The sequence below is a fragment of the Cupressus sempervirens genome, chromosome 9 (genome assembly GCF_028749045.1).
Source record: "Cupressus sempervirens isolate cs-2001-9-10 chromosome 9, ASM2874904v1, whole genome shotgun sequence".
NCBI classification, from domain to species: domain Eukaryota; kingdom Viridiplantae; phylum Streptophyta; class Pinopsida; order Cupressales; family Cupressaceae; genus Cupressus; species Cupressus sempervirens.
The window spans coordinates 221474577-221497260 of NC_143126.1; positions in this window are offsets into that span (position 1 = coordinate 221474577).

Below are 22684 nucleotides of genomic sequence, written 5' to 3' on the forward strand. Positions count from 1 at the left end.
CACATTCCAAATTTAAACTTATAAGTTTTATCTTCAAATTTAATTATTTTATTTAATTATTTTCTCAATTAATTAAATAAAATAAATATTAAAATATCATATTAATTTTCTATTAAATTAAACCATTAATTAAATCTTTTAATTAGGCTTAATCAATAGAAAATACTCCAAAAACTCAAAAAATAATTTAATACAAAAATCTATCATAGCCAAAATACATACAAAATCAAACCAAGGGTTAATATCGTGAATTACGTTATCCAATGTATTCGGAGGGTACTCAGCACAGATACTTGTCCTAATTTTCAATTAGGACAAATGGCTTAAAGGGTTGGGATTTGAACTTGAGAATTTATCTCCCCTCTCTTATCATTGAGATAATGTGATAGGGTACGCTCATCCTGACAATTCGGAGAAGTTGATACCCAGTACCTACAATCCTGCATAAAAACCATGCATGTACAAGCACAATATATACTAAGCTAAACAAGCAATGGCAGGAAGTGGTGCATCATGTAGATCTCGACTAGTAGGTGACTACGACTCCTTCCCTTAACCACATCAGACACACCATACATAAGAAAAAACATGCACACCATACACATGCAAGTATGGGGTAAGTATCCATAAGAAAACACATATGATAATAAACCATCTATCTAATCATCATTAATAACTGAAATCACTTGAATAGTCATCATACATACATGAAATATAAAGTCTAAGTGATGTCATCACATAATAAATAGAATCCATAGCACAATATCTTATAGTCTCAAAACAATGCTGCTAACCATCAACATGAGACTAGCTCTATAAGAGTTCGACAATGATACCAAAATGCGGCCTAGGGGCAGGCACTACATCCACCCCCCTAGAATTAGGCTTACTCCTGGAAGCCTACAAGAATGAAAAACAAAGATACTCACTATTTAGGTCCCATTAAACCCTTTCCCCTATAAGAAAACATGATTCCACTAGTGACACTACAACACACTTAGAGCAATATGATTCTGGTTTAATGATAAACTGAAAACCATATCGATCCAACATTCATAATTTTTAACAACTACAAAAATAGATCCCCTAACATATTCTAAACAAGAGAAACTTAATTCTTGCAAAGATACTCAAGGGCATACTGCCTTAAATCATATATGAAAGATACATGTTTTGCAATTAGAATGAGTTTCAATTTTCAGTTTTGCCCATGTTTAGGTTAGAATTTTCAATGTTGAAAGCTAAGTGTTGAAGTATGAAAAATATGCAAGTAACAGTTTAAGTTCCATTTTAGTTCACCTAGTTTCAAGTTTTCAATTTGAAAGAGATACACATGATAGTTCAAAGTTTTCATTTTATTCAACTAGTTAGCAACTAGCGACATTCCAATATACCTAGAGCTTCCAATGTTGAAACTCAAGCTTTGATACCAAATGTAATGCCTCGCCAAGGGATCCAAAGAACTTCACTAAGTTTGCCAAACCATTTTTTTTTTTTAAAACATGAAAGATAAACCATTCACAACTTTTACATAGTAACAAAAGAAATAGAAACAAATCAAATGAAAGTAAACATAACATACATAACAAGTTACATTCTTTAAAGATCCCTTAACGTTGTATCACATCTAAATTAACTATTCATCTAACATCACATCCTTAGCAATGTTACATCCAATGTTCTTAAACAATATTACAAGTGTCCTTTTTTGTAATTACATTTTAGATTGCTCAATCATCCACTATACATGTCACAAGGTATGAAAGGCTTGAAAGAATAAACATCAATCATAAAAGATAACCATATATCACAAAACATAACTAAGTGCACGGTTCCTCCCAACCGTAAATAGCATCATTAGACCATCGTGGATCCTAGCCATCCCACCATGCGTAACATCCTAAAGCACTGAAGAGATCATCGATATTAATATAGTAGAAATGTCACTCTTAAATCATACTACATCATATACAGAAAGTAATCTAACATGCAAAGTAAAGCATAAGATAAAATCATCTAACATATGCAAATCATCAATGTAAGAAACATACCAGTAAATACATCCATCATAAGGTATATCATCTATCATAATGATCCAAAAATAGAATGAAGATAAATACCAACCAAGGATGCTCTAGCCACGGTGTCTATGGACGGATCTCAAATGATAAGAGTGAAAAAAAAACTACCACCCGACCGCGTGGAACCTAAGTCATCCACTCCCACCGTGCTGAGGAGATAATCTCAAGTCCCAAATAGGCTATCAAATCAAAAGAATAAATACTCCCTAAGTTCAAGAATCCTAAAAGTATACTAACTCAAAAGTTCAAACACATAAATCAACATCTAATTCCTAGAGGCACACAAAGACATGTAGGAAACCTACTATGCAAGAAGGAAAGTGTCATCACATATATCATGTACAAGTTACTTTGGCAGTTAGCTAAACTCTATGGGTCCATACTGATCCTCATGCAGCCACTAGTATCCTTTCATACTGACGAGGCATACTATGGATTGCAAGGTCGCAACCATGCCTTCTCTGTACTCCCATCCTAGTTTGTACAAGCACTCAAGGCATGGGTGAGAACTAAAACAATTATCTTTTTAGGTTCATTTAATCTCCATTTAGTGTGTAAATGTTATCAATTATTAACTAAACTTACAATGAGTTACCCTAGCAGCCACTTAGGGCCCCGGCCCCCATTGCAAGCCACTTCCAGGCACTACAAGTAGATAACCTATCCTAAGCTCATGGAATCATAAAATCACCCCAGTATTATACAAGCGACTGGAAAGAAATACAAAAAGATAATCCATAAAAAGAATCATCAAATAACCATGATAAAAGCATCAAATATCCACAATAAGAATCATCAAATCTCCATGATAAGAATCATCAAATCTCCATGAGCATCTGAAAAACATCCATAGAAAATCATGACCACAATAGCTCTCTATTGGCAACTGAAGGCATCACTGATAATCATAAGTATCCATTGATTCTTAATAACCAAAATATATCTCAAAATAAATCACAACATCCATTGGTTCTCAACAAGCAACCAAGAATATCTCAAAATCATACTGATCGAAGACTCTAAAATGGTTGAGTCAAAACATGTCACAACATGACATCATCAAGAAATAAATCAACATTTCAATCCCATCATGGTGACTATAAATTAATCCAAGGATAACTAATTGATGACACAAAAATGATTAGGTCAAGTGTCTCAGACACATATAACTTAGCTTCACACATGAAGACTGAAAGTCAATAACAATTAGTAAATACAAATATTTCATACAGCATACGATCACATTATCATGGTTGGGTTTATAAAGATCGAGACCAAATAAAATCAACATGCCATCACATTCACATAACCCCCAAGCCTCTGGTAACAACCTAAGATTGGTCAACACTAGTCAACCCAAAAACTCAAAACAAATAGCATAGAGAAAACACAATGCAAACACATGTTTTGGTTTACTAAAATCACATAGTTGAATTAAGTGTAGAGGTTTCCAGTTTTTGTTTCAAGTATTCTAAGAGTAATCATTTGACCTACAAGTCAACCCATTTGTTTCCCCGATAGCATTATTCTTTCCATCGTTAAAATAATATTCTAAGAATAACTGAAGGATAAATATTAAATCATTTGACACTTAATAAAATCATTCACTTTATTTTGCTAAGATCAATGTTACAATTTGAATGACTCTTCTTAATGTTACTTCAACTTTTAACATAAATCAAGGATCATTATAAGAGAGCCAATTACTAGTCTTCGAATAAGAAGATTATAACTTTATTAAAATGATCCATTTAATCAATCAATTAACATAGGTACACCATCCATGACCTATTAACATTCTATTAGTTCTCAATTAAATATTACTATGTCTCACTATTAAAATATCTAAGGTCATTATTCAAGTCATGAGAGTACAACTTGTCAACTTTGATATACATACTTACAACTTTGCTAGAGGAATAGATATTAGCATATCAATTAAAACTTTATGACATAACTTAATTATTAATTAAATCTAATTAATTATAATTAATTTAATTAATAATTACATATCTATTGCAACGTTCCAATTAATATCAGTTGACTAATAACTAACTATAATTTTGTAAGTTAAAAGTCAACTATAATCTAGTACACAAATATTCATATTCATAGTTCAATAATAATAACTTGTTAATATTTAATAACAAGCTATATTGAGAATCTTATTAATAAATCTATAATGACCATATTCGTCATTCTTTCAATGAATACTAATATTTCCTTGATAAAATAATTAAAACTCTATTATCAATTAAATCTAATCAATTCTATGATTAAATTAACTAGTAGCTATGTCAATAACTACATGATTATCAGCTGATAATAGTTTCGTTCATTAAGAGTCAACTATGTATCATTCCATCAATGTTCAAATTAATACTTTACTAATAAAAAATTATAATAAATTTTGAATATTAATATCTCAACTAAATACCTCCTATGTTGGTTGATAAATAGATTAATTATACTTCTTCTACTATTAACTAATCTTAATTAAATTAGATTAGTTAATAAATCATATAAAACTAATGCATAAAAATAAGATTCTACTAAGGGAAGATTTCAATAAAATTTTTAATTCATTCCATGCTTTGATATATTATTTTTGTGAAGTTTAAGCATAAAGAACTCTTGGTTATGGAAAATGGAGAAATATCTGTCCTTGAATAAAATAGTCCCAGTATGAGGGCCATATCTCTCTAATGAACTATTAGATCAGGCTGAAATTGAAATATGTTGGAGAGAGCCAAGTTGTGCCAATTCTGACTAGAGCGATCGGATAAATTTGATCACGATAAAAAGTTAGTAATGACTGAGTTTGGGTCTATCCAAGGGGCAGCGACAAGGCAGTTTGTGATGAATTAAGAATTTCTCCTAAATGGTAATTGTTCTCTAAATTTAGCCATTCATCCATCTAATAGGTTTGTCTGTACGCATCTGAAAATATAATTTGATAGAAAGATTACATCTAACCATTCAAATTTTCAACTTAGAATTTCTATTTTAATTTCAAATCTTGTCTATCTAATTTCACAATATAAATTTGAACCCAAACCCGATTCAGATTTAATTTCTTTCTTAAATTGAAGCTAGGGTTTTCTAATGAGTTCTCTATTGATTTCTTTTGCAACCAAATAAATACATATCTAGATTCCAATTTCAAATTACAAATTCAATCTTAGAGAAGTTTCAGACACATATAATAGACATGATGAAGACAGGAAGAGAAAGAGTGCAAATAGAATATGTGATTATCACGAGTGCACCTAGACACTGATGCTAATTTTTCATGCCTTGAAACTCCATAGAAAGTCCCTTCCTTCTTCTCATATGCAATTCCTCCAAGATCCAAACCAACTGAAATTCTCACGTGACTAGAAGTGCTTGAAGAAGCATAGAAGCATGTAGAAAGATATGAGCATGTAGAAGCATATGAGCTTCTGAAATGCATGTAAGCTTGAAGCTTCCATTTTAGCTTGTCCAAACACACTAGGAGAGCCTCTATTTAAAGGCCTCTAAGATGCATCTAGAATGTCTCTAGAAGGAACTAGAAGATAAGCATGACAACCAAGCATGAGTCTTCTCCGACCTTCTAGATGAGTCATAAGGTTGTAGACACCATGTGCTCAAATAAAATGCTAACTCCTAAGTGTAGACAACTAGTGCATACTTAGAGTGCAAACTCCTATGTTGTCTACATGACAACTCTCGAGAATTTGCAAACTCCTATGTGAGCAAATATTAAAATAATGCACATTAATTAATATAATATTTACTTTACCCTTTTCAATTTAATTTATTTATTATTAAATCTTATGCACTAACTTTAATAATTCTACTTATTTAAAAGTAAATATATTTATATTTTAATCACATGAAATCTAGAATCTTTAAATAATTTTAATATCCTTTCCACTTTTACATTTCATTTTCAAAACTTAATTTCTAAAATATTTATTAGCTTTAATAATAATATTATTTAGTCATTTATTTAAAAATGAACTCTAAATATATTATTATTAAAATAAATATTGTCACATTCCAAATTTAAACTTATAAGTTTTATGTTCAAATTTAATTATTTTATTTAATTAATTTTCCAATTAATTAAATAAAATAAATATTAAAATATCATATTAATTTTCCATTAAATTAAACCATTAATTAAATCTTTTAATTAGGCTTAATTAATAGAAAATACTCCAAAAACTCATAAAATAAAATAAAAAAATCCATCATAGCCAAAATACATATAAAATCAAACCAAGGGTTAATATCGCAAATTACGTTACCCAATGTATTCGGAGGGTACTCAACACAGATACTTGTCCTAATTTTCAATTAGGACAAATGGCTTAAAGGGTTGGGATTTGAACTTGAGAATTTATCTCCCCTCTCTTATCATTGAGATAATGTGATAGGGTACGCTCATCCTAACAATTCAGGGAAGTCAATACCCGATACCTGCAATCTTGCATAAAAACTATGCATGTACAAGCACAATATATACTAAGCTAAATAGGCAATGGCAGGAAGTGGTGCATCATGTAGATCCCAACTAGCAGGTGACTATGACTCCCTCCCTTAACCACATTAGACACGCCATACATAAGAACAAACACACACACCATACACATGCAAGTATGGGGTAAGTATCCATAAGAAAACACATATGATAATAAACCATCTGTCTAATCATCATTAATAACTGAAATCACTTGAATAGTCATCATACATACATGGAATATAAAGTCTAAGTGATGTCATCACATAATAAACTATATCCATAGCACAATATCTGATAGTCTCAAAACAATGCTGATAAGCATCAACATGAGACTAGCTCTATAAGAGTTCAAAAATGATAGCAAAATGCAGCCTAGTGGTAGGCACTACATGAAATCCAACTAGTGCAACCATGCATCATGACATTCCTTGCTTCCTATTCAACATCTCAGAAAATAGCAAGGCCTAGAGAAGACCTCAATGTTGCCAAACATTGTTCCAACACATTACAAATGAGTCTTCTCCAAGTTACATCAGAATTATAAATATCTTCTCTATAATGCAGCGTAAACCTCACATAATTTTCATCATTGTTATGCATCATTCCAATTCCATTCATTGCTAAGATTAATTGAATTCCCCAAATCATTAACATAGGTGTAGATTAATTGCCTCATCTTGTGACTTCCTCTTGAGCCACCCAAGTCCATGGGTATTAAACCATCTTGTATTAAACTATTCATAGGTAGAAATAATGAATCAAAAACACTTCCATTACAACTACTATTTGGTTGTGGGAAATTCACCATAGGCTTTTCCATCATGGAAAATTTTTGTGCATCTTCATCTATTATGGCATAAATTTTTTGTGAGTGGACTAAATCAACATGGTGGGAGGGAGCACTAATCCCATACCCTTGATCTGCAATAGGGATTTCATTAGTGTGTTGAGTCGAAACTTCATCATTCTATAGGGTGAGTGCCAAATGCTGAAACCAGTGATCTATTTCAATTGGAAACTTCACAAATATGGCGAGCTTGGTGGTAGACAAGAAACCACTATTGTAACCAGAATCCATAGGTCCATATGAACATTTTTGGTTTTGAATGGGCTGATTTTGAGAACAATTCTAATCCACAACACCACAATTTTGTCAATTTCTTTCCAGGGGTAGTAGGCTCTCCATCGACTTAAGGGCACATGTCATAATGATGTAGTGTTGGGACAACATGGTTCCATTCTTATAGTTCTCCACTTTTATTGCTCCCATCCTTGACCCTAACTTTATCACTTCTTCAAGCCAATTGAGTGTCTCAATAACAATCCTGCCCAATTCATGTTTGCTTGGGCATCTATTCATTTTCCCTTGCACCAAGTTACAAATTCGATTATTGTAATCCCAATTTGATGTGTCATATAGCACAGAACATCTTTCTATTTTCTTGTCAAACTTATCATCTTCTACATGTGAAAGAGAATCAAACCTATCACTTACCAATAGCTTGTGAGATCCTTCACTTGGCTCACTTTGAGCTCTTCTATCTTTAGAAGATAAAATTGATATTGCCTCCACTTCTCTAGGATGAGCAACAACTTGCACCTCTTGACCTTCTCAGTCAATATATAGGCCTCTCCTTGGGGCCTCCCCTAGTAGCCTATGCTTGGCCACATGTTTGCAAGCTTCATTCTTCTCAACTTGAGAGACAAACTTCACATCAGTTCTGACTTGGGACTCTAATGAAAAATCTTTTGAACCTTAATTGTTCATAAAACCATAATCTTTCTCTACCTTCAACATAGGAAAAATAAGTTGGAAACTTATTTTACGAGGCTAACTATTGTTCTAAATAAATTTCATAGATGCATCAACATTGCGAAGAGAAATAATTCCATCTTTCATCTAGTCTTCAAGTGAATTCTCCTCTTTTCTCCAACCATCCCACTAGGGTACATAAAGTTCCTTTCTTACTTTTACATTTAACAAAATCAACTTCATCTTCTTCCATCTTTGCTCAACCTCACCAGGATTCGATACTAATTGTAGATATAATAAATATAAAAGAAGTTGAAACAAAATAGATGAAACACACAACACATGTATTTATTGTGCTTCAACAAAACTTACTTATGTTCACACCCCAACAAGGAATTACTTGTATTAATAAGCTACTACATTAAATGAGTTTCACACAATCATTATATAGAACTCTATGAATATGAAGAGTCAAGAGGGAGAATGAAAAGACATATGGCTTTTGGGCTTTTTATCCCAACACTCTTAACCACATAAAAGAAATGAATAGAAATTCATATCATATAGACTTTTATTAATTTTTTTTTTCTTTGAAATTTTATTTTTTCTTCATTATATATATAGTCAAGATGCATTAAAAAATGTTGTTGCGATGTAAACTTAGTTAGCCCTTATAGCAAAACCCTACAAAGTCAAATTTCAAAAATTGGAAGATTCTTTTGATAAATTGTAGGTGAGTTTGCATGTTATTGTGGCATTTAGTCAAATAGATATTCAAAACACACATAGAGGCCTCATGTTCATTAGTTCCTACCAAATCTAGAGAACTATTACTAAGGGGTCTGCCTTAAAGTGTGATTAATTTTTATTTTTTCCAATTAAACCTTAGTTTTTATTTAATTAATATGAATTACAAAGATTGGATGCATAAAGGTGCTCGCTAATTAACTGAATAAAAAACTATCTACTTTTTATTGGCTTGTGTAGGAGATTGGTAGTCTTTTGATAGGTAGTTGGTAGAATTGGATGGAATGAATAAAAAAAAGATATGTAATGTTGACAAATTATTAGGTAATTCTATCACATCTAGTGATCAGTTTGATTGACAAGTGTAGAGCATATTTGCATGCATTCAAAGGAGATGTAGAATTTATGGTTTGGTATGATTGAACCAAATAAGATGCTTGGAAGCATAAACTAATGAATACTTTAATTGTGAAATCAATTACATTTTCATGGAAGTGCATATATGTGTTGCTGGCTTCATTACACTAGAATTCATTGTGGAGAAAGTTGTGGAAAAAGCATGGTTTTGAGTATAGAGGCTTTATATTGTTAGAGTAAATCAATGTACTCCAACAATGATTTGTGGAATGAGAAGACAAATTTCTTAGTAAGGAAGAGCAAAACAACAATGTTTTAAGGAGTAAATTGGTAATATAGGACACAGCTCCTTACCTTTCATATCAAACTAAATTTACAAAATCAAATTTACTGGACTAACAAACTTCTCACAAGTACTTTTAGGGTCTTCATCATTAGTGACATGTATTTTATACAATGGGATTCTTATCATGAAAATTGTGCGTTTTCTTTTCCATTTGAGTGATAATGTTCATGCATGTTTAGCTTTAGATAATAGGACTTTGATTTTGAAAATTGTATGTTTGGTTTTTTTCCATCTGAGTGGCAATGTTCAAGACTATTCACTTTTGGATGATAGGGCTTTTGCCCATAAAAATTGTACAGTAGAACATTTTCTTGATGTTGTTCCTTTTTCATGAGCTGAAATGATTTCTCTGAAGAAAATGATATATCAAGTTCATGCAATTTCTTAGGTTTTGTGAAAGATGCCCTTGTGTAATCACAACTTTTTAGATTATCAAAAACATTAATAATTTCCACATATTGATCTTTTATCATTTACTAGATTGCAGAAGCATGTATAGTGACTTGATAGTATTCTTATTATAGGCTTTTTTTAAGACAACATGTGTGGCCCAATGAAATTAATTTATTTTCTGGCTTCATGGTTCTTTATATTATTTAATGTGAATAATAATATAATTTTAAATATTAATCAAAAGACTCAACAAGGTCTAAAATTGGTGATTCTAAGAGTAATTGTTCTTGGTTCAATATTTTTTAAGTGGATCATGCATTCATAAAGCAGTGTGTACACCATATATTCTCTATTTTGCATGCAATGAAAATGGAAATAAAGAATTTTGAAAAGTTAAGCATTTACTTTAATTACATTGGCTACTAGTCCCATCCAAAATATGGGAGTAGTGGTACTATTGTGAGTGGAATGTAATCAATTCGATCCTCACACACTTTAGGCCATTTTCCTTGATCTTCACAATTCCTTTGATGTTCAATTGATGGGGGGTCTCTAATTAATTTAGTTGGGGATGTTCTTCCCCCATTTGTTTAATCTAAAATACCTCAATCTCAGCTTCAATAACTTCTCTCAATTTTTCATAAACTAGGTTTAGTGGGAAGTTTTTCCCTTAAGTCTATATTGATCTTTCCCATAATAATTTAGATGGTCCCATTCCCGCATTGTTGTTGACTGCATTTCCAAACCTCCAAAGTATTGATTTAAGTAATTATCAACTCAAGGGTAACATTCCATCCATTACTAACCTTCATTACCCAATAGAGCTCTACCTGAGTAGCAATGCATTAATAGGTAAAATACCCAACAATGCATTAATAGGTAAAATACCTTCTTCCATGGAATGACATAAATATCACATACTAAGCTTAATTCCTAGACCAAAAGTGTTAAATAGTCAAAGTTGAGTTTTTTTTCCAAGCTTAATTCTTTTCTTAGTATTTAAGGGTGCCCCCCTTCCTTAGCTCAACTCTTATCTCTATATATGCTTGATCTAAGAAACAATACATTAGATGGTTCAATCCCCCTCAACATTTCTAGCCTTCTAGATCAGCTAGCCTTTACCTATAAGTTCCAGCTAGTTAGGTGGTGATTTTTCACCTTCTTACTTCCATAATCTCAGCCAACTTCACACACTACACATTTGTAATAACCTTTTAACTGTAAAGTTGAGTCTAACATGGATTCCAAAATTCTCTTTGCAAACTCTAGGATTAAGTTCATGTAACATGGAAGGTAGCTTTCCAACATCCTAATAACTCAATATGAGCTTGAGTTCAAGGATCTATCTAATTGTTTGATACTTCTATTCATATCAACTCTATGGATTGCGCTTATTGCAACAAGTCTGCCTAGCCTATATGCCACCACATTTTGTTATGCTCCTTGTAAAGGCAAAAGGGTAACATTGATTGTACATTACATGGTGACCTTTTCAAACAACATTCCCTTGCAATTTTTAGTATGTTAGAAATATGCCATAAAATACGTCCTCTTGATTAAATAAAATATACGTTCATGATCCCTCATGAAAGGTAACGTCTAAATCTTATTTAGACATTCTTTTTGGGCTTCTTATTTTTAACTAACTTCCCTTAGTGAGAGACTTCTCCCTCTTCATGTCTTCAAATTTTCCTTACATTTAGATTGAAAGTGTCTTCTAAAGATAGAGTATCATGTTCTTCAGTGTCTTCTCATAGCTTTTTCTAACTTTGGTGTTCCAAATATACTATTGGTCGAATTCAATATGGAAAAAATAGAGATCAAGGGTTGGGATTGAAAAGAAATAAGGAATGTTGTTGATGGACTTCAAGATAGGACTATCTCATACTCATTTGCAAGTGTTTCATCCTTTTTACTACCAATTGCTAGAATAACCCACCTCCACTAACCCTTTTATTGTTTGCAACATTGTAAATGTTTTTTGTTATTCATTGTTTGCAGCCTTGTGAATATTCTCTTAAATAGTCTTAGAAATGCTATACCCTAGGCCTTTATAAGATTTTTCAAATTCAACAAACATTATTGGTTTTTTGAGCACTTTGATTGCATCTTTTCTATGTACATTCATTCATTTCCTCAAAAAACTAAGAGTTGTACATTCGCATCTAAACAAGCCATCCTAAACATAGTTGAAAATGGAAAACACTAGGTCAATTTTGAAGAAACAATACCATGTTAGCAAAACTATTAGATTGAGCGTATGAAGGATGGCTACAATGAGTCAGGGTAGCTATTCATAGTTGCAAAATTAATCCCTAGAAGTTGATTTGTACTAATGAATTTAGTTGCAAATTCAAACACATTTGGATTGAACTCCTTTCTTTTAGGAACTAAATCACCATAGAATCTTTCCATTCTTATAAAATAGAGAGCTTCAATTAAATTGAAATAGAAATCCATGGTATTAAGTTATCTTCTTAAATAAAGAGCTTCAGTTAAAATTTAAAAAGGAACATATAGTATCATGAATAGTATCAGGAAGTCAATAGCCTTTTAAGCTATAAGGAATAGAATAATGTGTTCGCTAATATTAATCATGCTAATAGTAAGCAAGCAATGATGGATTGAGGCTTTTTTTGTTTGTTTTTTTTCCATTCCATTAGCACTGTAGTATAAGTATGCGAGTTTCACTCAAAGCATCTTCATTTACCATTCCATTCTAAAGAATATCATTAAAGATCTTAATGTCTTTATTTTATTAGATGACTTCTTCATTAAAGATCTTAACGCCTTTATTTTATTAGATATTTTTAAAGAAAAACCTTGTAGCAACGTAGGGGGTTTTCTATTGTGTTCCAAGCTCAATTGGACAGATATAGAGATGTAGATCCTCATTTTTCAAAGCACCAATACTTTGGATCTTTCTTTGGACCTTCTTCCATGCCTTCAACAAGCTCTTAAATATAGTTGGAGAAGTTGAAACTTGAAATGTCAAATAGAGACTTGACCCAACTTTCTAGTTCAACTATACTTATTCCTAGAAAATTTGTAGACAAGCATGATTCATGGATCTTCTTCTACAATCTATGGCAAGAACTAGCTTCCGTGCAACTCTGGTTGAACAAGATCAACCTATTTGAGCTCTCTCAAAAGGTAATCAAAATTCTACTAGAGGGAGCATGAGAAACAAAGACAAAAAGAACATTTGGCAATGCACTATGACATTGGTACAAGTCCTATTCCTAGCTATTCATCTATGATTTGTAGAAATAATAAAGGTAAAACTCCCATCATAGTGTTATAAATATTAAGTAATGATATCTAGAAATATGAACAACTACTGAAAATTTTGAACTCATTCAAGATCTGATTCCCTATATTTGGGTTGCATTTTTCTAGCTATTCTATAGTGTCATTTGCCTATTGAATTGACCGTCTTTGATTTCTAAAAGCTTTTTTTGAATTCTTCCAAATCTTATTTTTGTTTAATAAAAGTACTACTAAAGATTTATTAGTTTGAATTCAGGTTATAAATTTCAAAATAAATGAGCCACTATTTTTCAATTTATTAATATTATTTATTAATTGTTCAATATTTTGTGATATACAATATCAAATAATTGAAATATAGAAAGAAATTGATATCTGAAAATGAAATAAAAACTATACTTACAGATTAGCAATTTTCATAAAATACAATAATTATTTGACACACTTATTGAGAAAACACTTTGTAAACATCTTCATATTTATCATAATAGATGCTAATTAAATCAGATGTTGAGACGGTTCTGTATTTCACTCAGATTCATATACTACTATAGTTTAATATGAAATACGCATGTTATATTTCTCTTTAATTAAATAAAACCAAGGCTACTGTTTAGCTCGAAGTGGTAATCAAATGAAGAATGTTAGTTAGAAAGTAAGTTTCAGGAAATCATGTCCAGATGCTTAATTGTCTCACATTTTTTACTCCATGTACGCCATTTTGCTTTCTCGTTTCAGCAAACATGGCAATATAGTAGAAACAGTTTTCTCCTTTTGTTGTGTTTCAATAGTTTTCCAACTTTGATGCGTTTCATACATTGGAAGGTAGCTTCGCAGGATGCAGTTTGGGACATGGCATTTTGCTTTTGATGTTACTTATGGTTACGATAAGAATAGTGGAATATCGATGAGGAGGAACCGATGAGAGCGGAGGATAGTGGAACTTGAACGACCCGCTAGATAAGATATCGTTTCTGTTTTAGTGAGCAGAACCGGCTTCAAAGAAAATACAATTATGTTTTTATTTTATCTGGTTTTCAAGTCAAATGCCATTCAAGACTTCAGATAAGATCATATTCTCTCCTTTTTCTTCACTTAATCCTTAATCTTTCATTTCAAGACATTTATCTCAATTTCAAGACATTTACGTTAAAATTTGATTTTTATTATGATACACAAAATATTTTAGTTATATCTTTAAGATTCTATAAATAAAGTTATCATTCCAAAAACCAATTTGGTATGGTCAAAATACTAAGGGCCCATTTGTTTGCTAGAATAGGAATAGGAAAATTAGAATTGATTTAATATTCTCTATTTGGTCTACCAAATCAAATTAGGGAATATGGAATTCTATTCCAAATTTACCCCGAAAACATGGATATGTCCATTCCAAAAAAAAGTTGTTATTGGAATGGCCCATTCGTATTCAACATAATATTTTTCAAAATTTTACGATTATTTGGAGTCCACTATTATTCATTTTAGTGCTCATCCTCAACATATCGATTTCACTATTCCCGCCGAGGTTGTGGAGGAGGGTTTATGCTCTAGATGCAACATTTTCACTATTCCCGCCAAGGTTGTGGATGAGTGTTTATGCTCTAGACATCTAAGGAGAGTTTATTGTGGTATGTCTCCTACAAACCCTGAAAATAAACCACAATTTTCTGGAGTAGTTTTTTCTTTTACCCTAACTTGTGTATACATATTCCAATACTGTAATATGCTGGTCAATTTTTTATGCAAATATCTGACTTGAGAATGCAAGCATCACATCTATTGTTTGCTTGATGACCTTTTGCATTCCTTCTGTACTTGGTGTCTGCTTGTTTGGAGGGTCTTCTTGTTCTTTGTTTGGAGATTGTAGTACCCATGGAAGCTCTATGATATTTGAGGGCTGCATTAACAGTACCCACCACTGTCATTATTAGGTGCGTTAACTTCTAGTTAGGTCTTACCACCCTCTAAAACATCTTTAGACCCGTTATCTCCTATTTATAACTACACATTATTCATAAAAAACACATGATCTCGATCTCCCTACTTGTTTCAATGGCTTCCAACAAGATCTTTTTTGTGTTTCTTTTATTTGCATTGGCCAACATTGCAAAAAAAAGTGGAATGAGAAACATGGTTGTCTACCTATATGGAGAGAAATGCACAGAAGTAATAGTGGCAGGGGTGAACGAATCTTCTTCACATGTAAACAATTTTGGCACCATTGTAGTGGTCAACACTTTGGTGACCAAGGGACCCCAAATTGAGTAAAAAAATTCAATTCCAATCTAAACAAGGGAGTGACATATTCTCAATTAAATACTAGATGAACCAAACAAGAATGGGATTGCTCTTTTCCATTCCCATTTCCCATTTCCATTCCTATTTCGATTTTCTATTCCTATGCCAAAAAACAAATGGGCCCTAAATTAATAAGATATTAAAAGAATACTAGTCAATATTTATTTATTTTTATTAATTAATAATTACTATTCATTTTTTGCTATTATTAATTAAAACATATCCTTGTGGTGGCGATGGTGGTTGGTGTCACCGCTTAGCTTCTCCACCACGTTGTAGCTCCAATTGGTCCCCAAGTCTAGTGGCTTCCCCTCCTAGTGCTCCTTTTGTGGTTTTTGGAAAATGGCCTTTTCTCCTAGAGTTGGCTATTTCACCCCTGTGAGCTAGTACAATGAATGGTGATCAGGCACCTGATGATGTTGCTAATAGCTGGACTATTTCCAACCTACCTGCCAATCCTAGGGATGACTAGGGTTTTTATGATTGTGATGAACTACCCCACTTAGCTGGCATTGCTTTGGCAGCCTGAGGGGTTGCTAAAAGATTTTTTTTCAATGATTAGTTGTTGATTTTGACTTCGACCATGTGAATTCTCACCGGGTGATCTTGTATCCCACAACCTCTTTTTGTGAATTGTAACTAGTATATTACTTATTAATAGAAAATGACTATTCATAAAAGAAAATTATATAATGCATAATGAAATATACACTTATCAAATATAATTACTCAAGAATTTTAATTAAGTTATGCAAAGAAATTAAAATTTAGTTGGCCAACATTCAATAGTACTACACATTAGAGTCCATGACCAATCTATTTATTTTAACATTGTTAATGCAGTCCCCAAAATGTAATATATATAAATCACTAAATTCGATTACTCTATAGTAGAGAGAAGATGTTGATATTTAGGATATTTTGTGTGTGTGTGTGTGTGTGTGTGTGTGTGTGTGTCTATATATATATACATATATATACATACATACATATATATATATATACATATACATATGTATGTATATATATGTATATGTATATATATATATGTATGTATGTATATATATGTATATATATATATATGTATGTATATATATATATATATATACATATATCTACATATATATATATATATACATATATATACATATGTATATATATATGTATATATATATATATATTGTAAACATTTCTATAATGAGGAGACAATTAAATATTAGACATAATTATCAATATATTAGAAAAATTTAGTCATTATCTCTTCATATAATAATTTTGCATATGTATTCAAAATTGACTCCGTGCTCCCTTAATGTTTGACTTATAGATTTCAACCTTTATTCCATTATCACAAATAGATTATTTTCTACACATATCCTAGCTCTCAAATTCTATCAAACCTCATATTTTCACTCTAATGATGTACATGTACCAAGGATTGCAACATGTTCTTATAGATGATTATATTGGATCATTTACAATATCATCTCTGTCCACATTCATTGTGTTGTATGTTCCCTAAGTTATTTAATCTATTCTTTATATAGACTTAGTAGCCTTAAGTTTTTATATAAATAACTTGAAAATCCAAGATTGTTTCCATTTAAATGTTCAAGAATATTCCGAATGCAATAAATGTAATTCCAAGATCTACAATCTCAATAGATAGCACAAATAAGAAAGACATGATTATATGATCAAATGATAATGGATGAATACGTCATAGATGTGCCTCAATACATAGGGAATGCATGTCAAAGTATAATCACCTATTCGCTAGCAGTGGATTATCCTTTATTATAGAAAAAGGTAAGTGCAAAAGGTGCAAAAATAAGAGGATGATATTAGAGAATGAAAAGTTCTTCTATTGGTAGGCTACGGACTATAGATAACTTTGTTAATGGGAGTGCCTCAAAGGAGGGAAAGAAAGACAACTCTAATGGTCAAGCTAAAGAGGATGATTCCAATGCATTACAATAAAATAAATCTTTCCCTATGGAGATTGGGGATCCCATGAATGTTGAATCATGTGGTCGTAATGAAGGTAGCATTCTAGGTGGGTATGGCACTCCTAAGCTCAAGTGGTCATCCCTTTTCAGAGTTAGACCTTGTGGGAAGTCCTCTTTTCTACCTATTACTTGCAAAGTTGATAGATTTTTTTTTGAAATCTTTTTTTAGGATACATTAGTCTAACATTCTATTTTTCCTATGCACATTACATTGGTTGAAAACTTTCTACATCTTAGACCCAATATTGAGGTAGTCCATTCAATGGTTAAGGGTAAATGGGTAAATGGAAACTTAAGGGACAAGTGGATATTTACACCCTCCCAAGGGGATTTTTATCATTTAACCTTTTTTTACAAGGTGGATATTGATTTTTTCGTTATATGCAAGATTTTGGATGTTTGGTAGGAACTCTCTAGCCTTTGCGAAAGGGCACCCAAGATGAATTTTTATTATTTTTATGATTTAACTTTTTTAATAAGGTGGATATTGATTTTCTTTTGTATGGAGGACCCTACATTTTTGGTAGGAACTCTCTAGCCTTTAAGAAAGTGGACACAAGATGAATTTTGATGACACTTTATTCATATGATACCTATGTGGGTTAGATTCCCAAGTCCCCCCTTAGAGTTTTGGAATGAACATGTTTTGAAGGGCCTTGCCTCTTGATTCAGGTCTAGTTTTTTCCATTGACCCCATGATTGCATCCAAATCTTGGTTTCTTTATCCTAGCATGTTATTTAATGCCCATCAGCTTACCAACCTTCCTGACAAAATAGAGATAATGTTAAAGCTTATCTATGGATCTGGAGGAGACAAACTTTGTTAAGTCTTCCCTTCCAAAGGATAATTTTTCCATGAGTAACTAGAAGACTATGCTAAAAGAAAATAAATTCAAAAAAAGGGATATGAGTTGTCCAAAGCCTAAGAACATAAAGAAAAAGGATAAATGCATTTTCCTCTCATCTTTGTGAATGCCTACAAGGGGAATATTTAAAGTTGAAATAAAATCTCCAAAGTTCTCACAAGGAAGAAGATTTGCAAATATGATTTGTGAAATGGAAAGTATGTGAAACATAGAGAATGGGAAGGAGACAACCATCTAGGATTTCACCCCCAGAAATAAAGATAATATAATAGCCCTCATAAACATGAAATTATAACAAATTTTGGGAGGGACCATAAATAAGATATTATGATGATCTAGAAAATAAAATTGGTAAAAGAAAGAGTGTAGAAGATTAAAGTGTTTAATTTTTTTGGTGTGGTGGGTAGTAATGTTGAAGGAGCTTTGGGAGGAATTATAGTTTTTGGGATCAGAATACTATTATTACATTCCTCTTATTTCCAATTGTAACATAATTACTATTAAATTATATCATATAAGGAATATTTTTTATTGGTTCATCTCAACTATTTATGCTCCTAACAATAAATCTCTCAAGAAAATAATTTTCATCAGTCTTTCAGAATCAAGGTAATCTTTCAAAGACCTTAGTTGGTTTACAATAGGGGACTTCAACACTCTTCTATAAATGAAGGAAAAAGTCATGAGGAATTACAAATAAGAACAATGATAGATAGGATTTGATGGATTTTATTAGTCAAGAGGATTTGATGAATTTGGAGCTAAGAGGAACCAAATACACTTGGTCTAATAGTAGGATTAGAGATGAGATGATTCAAGTCAAGCTGGATTAGGTTCTAATTTTGCATGACCAAAGAGGTATTTATTTTGTCTTTCCTCTTTCTCCAAGGTTGGTCCTAACAATTTACCTTTTATTTTCTCTATTGATTCTAGTCTAGAAAGAAAAACTTTCCTTTTAGATTTGCAACAATCTAGATTATGCATCAAAACTTTAAAGGTATGTTCAAAACACTGTGGAATAGAAGTGTGTATGTTATGACCATGTTTATGGTGGTCCAAAACTCCAACAATGTTATGAAGAGTGTTAGAAAATAGAACATAGATACCTTTAGGGATATCTTCAACACCAAAGCTACCATTCAAACAAAGGTGAAATAATGCTAGGAAAAAATCTGATTGGATGGTTACCTTTTGAGATATCAGAACATCATTTCTAGGGAGGAAATTTTTTAGAAGTAGAGGTCCATAAATTTTGGTTTGAAGGAAGGGTGTAAAAATACTTAATTTTTCTATGTTACTACTCTTAAGCACATGGCTTTCAACATGATCATTCACACCAAAACTCTCACTAGAAGTGATAATAAAGATGATGATACCATTTTTATTTGAAGGAAGGGTGTAAAAATAATTAATTTTTCTATGTTACTACTCTTAAGCACATGGCTACGACCATGGTCATTTATATCAAACCTCTCACTAGAAGTGTTAATGAAGATGATATTAGCACTATTGAGACGGTGAGATATTTATTTGGCTTTGTATATTCATACTCTCAATTGTATCTTCAAGATCAGGAAATTTTGGTTTATTATATTCCTTAGCTTGTGACTGATAGTCAGAATAGACTTCTAGAGGTGATGTCTTCATCATAGGGAATCTAGAATATAGTAACCTCTTTTGAGGGGTAATAGGTGCCTCATTCAAATGGTTTCCCCATGGCTATTTTCCATAAAATATAGGATATCATTAGTAGGTATGTCTCAAAATAGTGTTAAGGAGTTCTATAGCTCTAAAAGCCTACTAAAAGAGATTCATTGTACCTTCTTGGTGCCAATCCCTAAGATAATTAGTGTTAACTCTCTTGATCATTTTAGACCTATTGGTTTATGAAATCCCTTAATCAAGATCATTTCCAAAATACTCACTTTATATATTTTCATGGGTTGATATCCTTCTAGTAGAATGTCTTTTTGTTTGGAAGAAAAAATGACTCTACTATTGTAGCGCATGAAAACATTAATTTATTGGTTAGTTTTTTTAAAAAATGGGTTTCTTATGAACTTGAACCTCTCTAAGTAATATGATAGAGTGGACTCAACTTTCCTATTAAAGGTTTGATGTAGGAGCATCTTGGGTCTTTGAGAAATCTTGCATCAACCACAAATATATCTTGTTCTCTCTACTAGTGTGTTGTTCTTGAAGTACCTATTTCTAGATTTGGTTTCTTGTTATGCATAGTTAATATGTTGATGAGGACCTATCCTTGATCCTCCTCCTAAGACTACAAGATTTGATCATTTATATTTCTCAAGTTATGAACCATTCTTTGTGGTATCTATTTTAGGGTGCTTCCTTCTAGTGAGGCGTGTTGATTCTCTTGGTGCAGTTTCTAAATGTTAATGTGACATGTTACAAAGTTAGGAAATGACTCCTAGGACACTTTTGGATTTTCCTTCAAGTGTGCATCATCTTATGTATTTTTCAATGTTGGATTTGGTTTATTCTTCCTAAGTTGGACCTATAATTTAATTAAATGCTTGACTAGCTAACTTGTGGCTTAGCTAGCTATATAAGAATCTTGGTTAGAGATAGTTAGGGGTAGTATAGAGTAGGATGGAGTAGAGAATGATAATGTATGTTGAGTACCATGATAAGATGCGAGTTTGGATTCTAATTTTTTAATTTCATTGTACATGGCCAAAACCTAGAAGGCCTCATATCCAAGCATGTTGACTGACTTCTTGTAATTATTGAATCAATGTGGCTTCCAATTTCAAAGCTTTGTATTCAAATATGTTTATTATGAATTAAACCCAAGTAAAAGTCTGTTATCTCACCTTACAAACATTGTTTTATATGTTTCTTCCATGTGTAACTCTAAGAAAGGTTATTTGTAAGCTTATTCTTTAAGTTTTCTCACCCTCCTTGCATCATGTAGTATCAAAGTTCTTTCTTTCTTATGGATTAGATCATGGGGAACCTTATGGGATTGGTTGCAGAGTGGCAGATTTGAGATCTTACCTATAACTTGTAGAAGGTTATGATCTTGTAGGTACTCTTGTCAAGATGGTTCATGGTAGAGGAAATGTTGAGGAAAATTAAAACTACACTTGAAGTTGTGGGGGCAAAGCTGAGAAGAGGAGTACATCTTAAAGATATTAGTAATGAGGAAGAGGAAACACCTAACCCTAATCTTGAACCTAAAGTTGAACAAGATGAAGAAAGGCTTCTAAGATTTTTTTCTAGAGTGAATGCTAGACCTACTATTTAAGTTGCTTACTATGATGGAAGGCTTGAGACTAATGTAGTATTGGACTAGATCTTAGAAATGGAAAATTTTTTTGAGTATGAAGGTAATACTGATAATAAGAAGGTTAAGCCAATTAGAAAGTTTAAAGGTCATGCATCTCTTTGGTGAGATTATTTGCAAGCTGATAGACATAAGAGAGGGAAGGAAAAGATCAAGACATGGGTGAAAATTCTTAGAAAGATGAAGAAGAAGTTTCTTCCTATAGATTACTAGGTTAGCTTTTTGAGGAAGATGCAAAATTTAAGGTAGTAAGACATGAGTGTGAAGGAATATAATAAGGATTTCTACAAATTAGATATTAGATTTGGACATATGGATGATGAAGTGGAAAAGGTGGCTAAACACCTAAATGGCCTAAGCATTTCAATTCAAGATGAGATTAGCTATGTTAAGATGGATACTATGGAGGAAGCATATCAACTTCCTTTGAAGGATGAAGAAATATTGAAAAAGAAACATGATTAGAGATAGAGAGGAAGAGGTGGCAGATTTCAATGAAGTAGAGGCAAAACTTATGGAGAGAATAGTAAATCTAATAATATAGTGCAAGATAAAGGATGGAAGGATGAACCTACTCGTGAAAGAGGTAATTACTCTAGAGGAAACTACAGTAGTTACTCTAGGAATAGCAATAATGGAAAAATGTAAGAAAGATCTTGGTTCAAGGGTTCTTGTTACAAATGTAGAGAATAAGGTCACATAGCTTTTGAATGCACTAATTCTTGAAAGAAACCTAGTGGT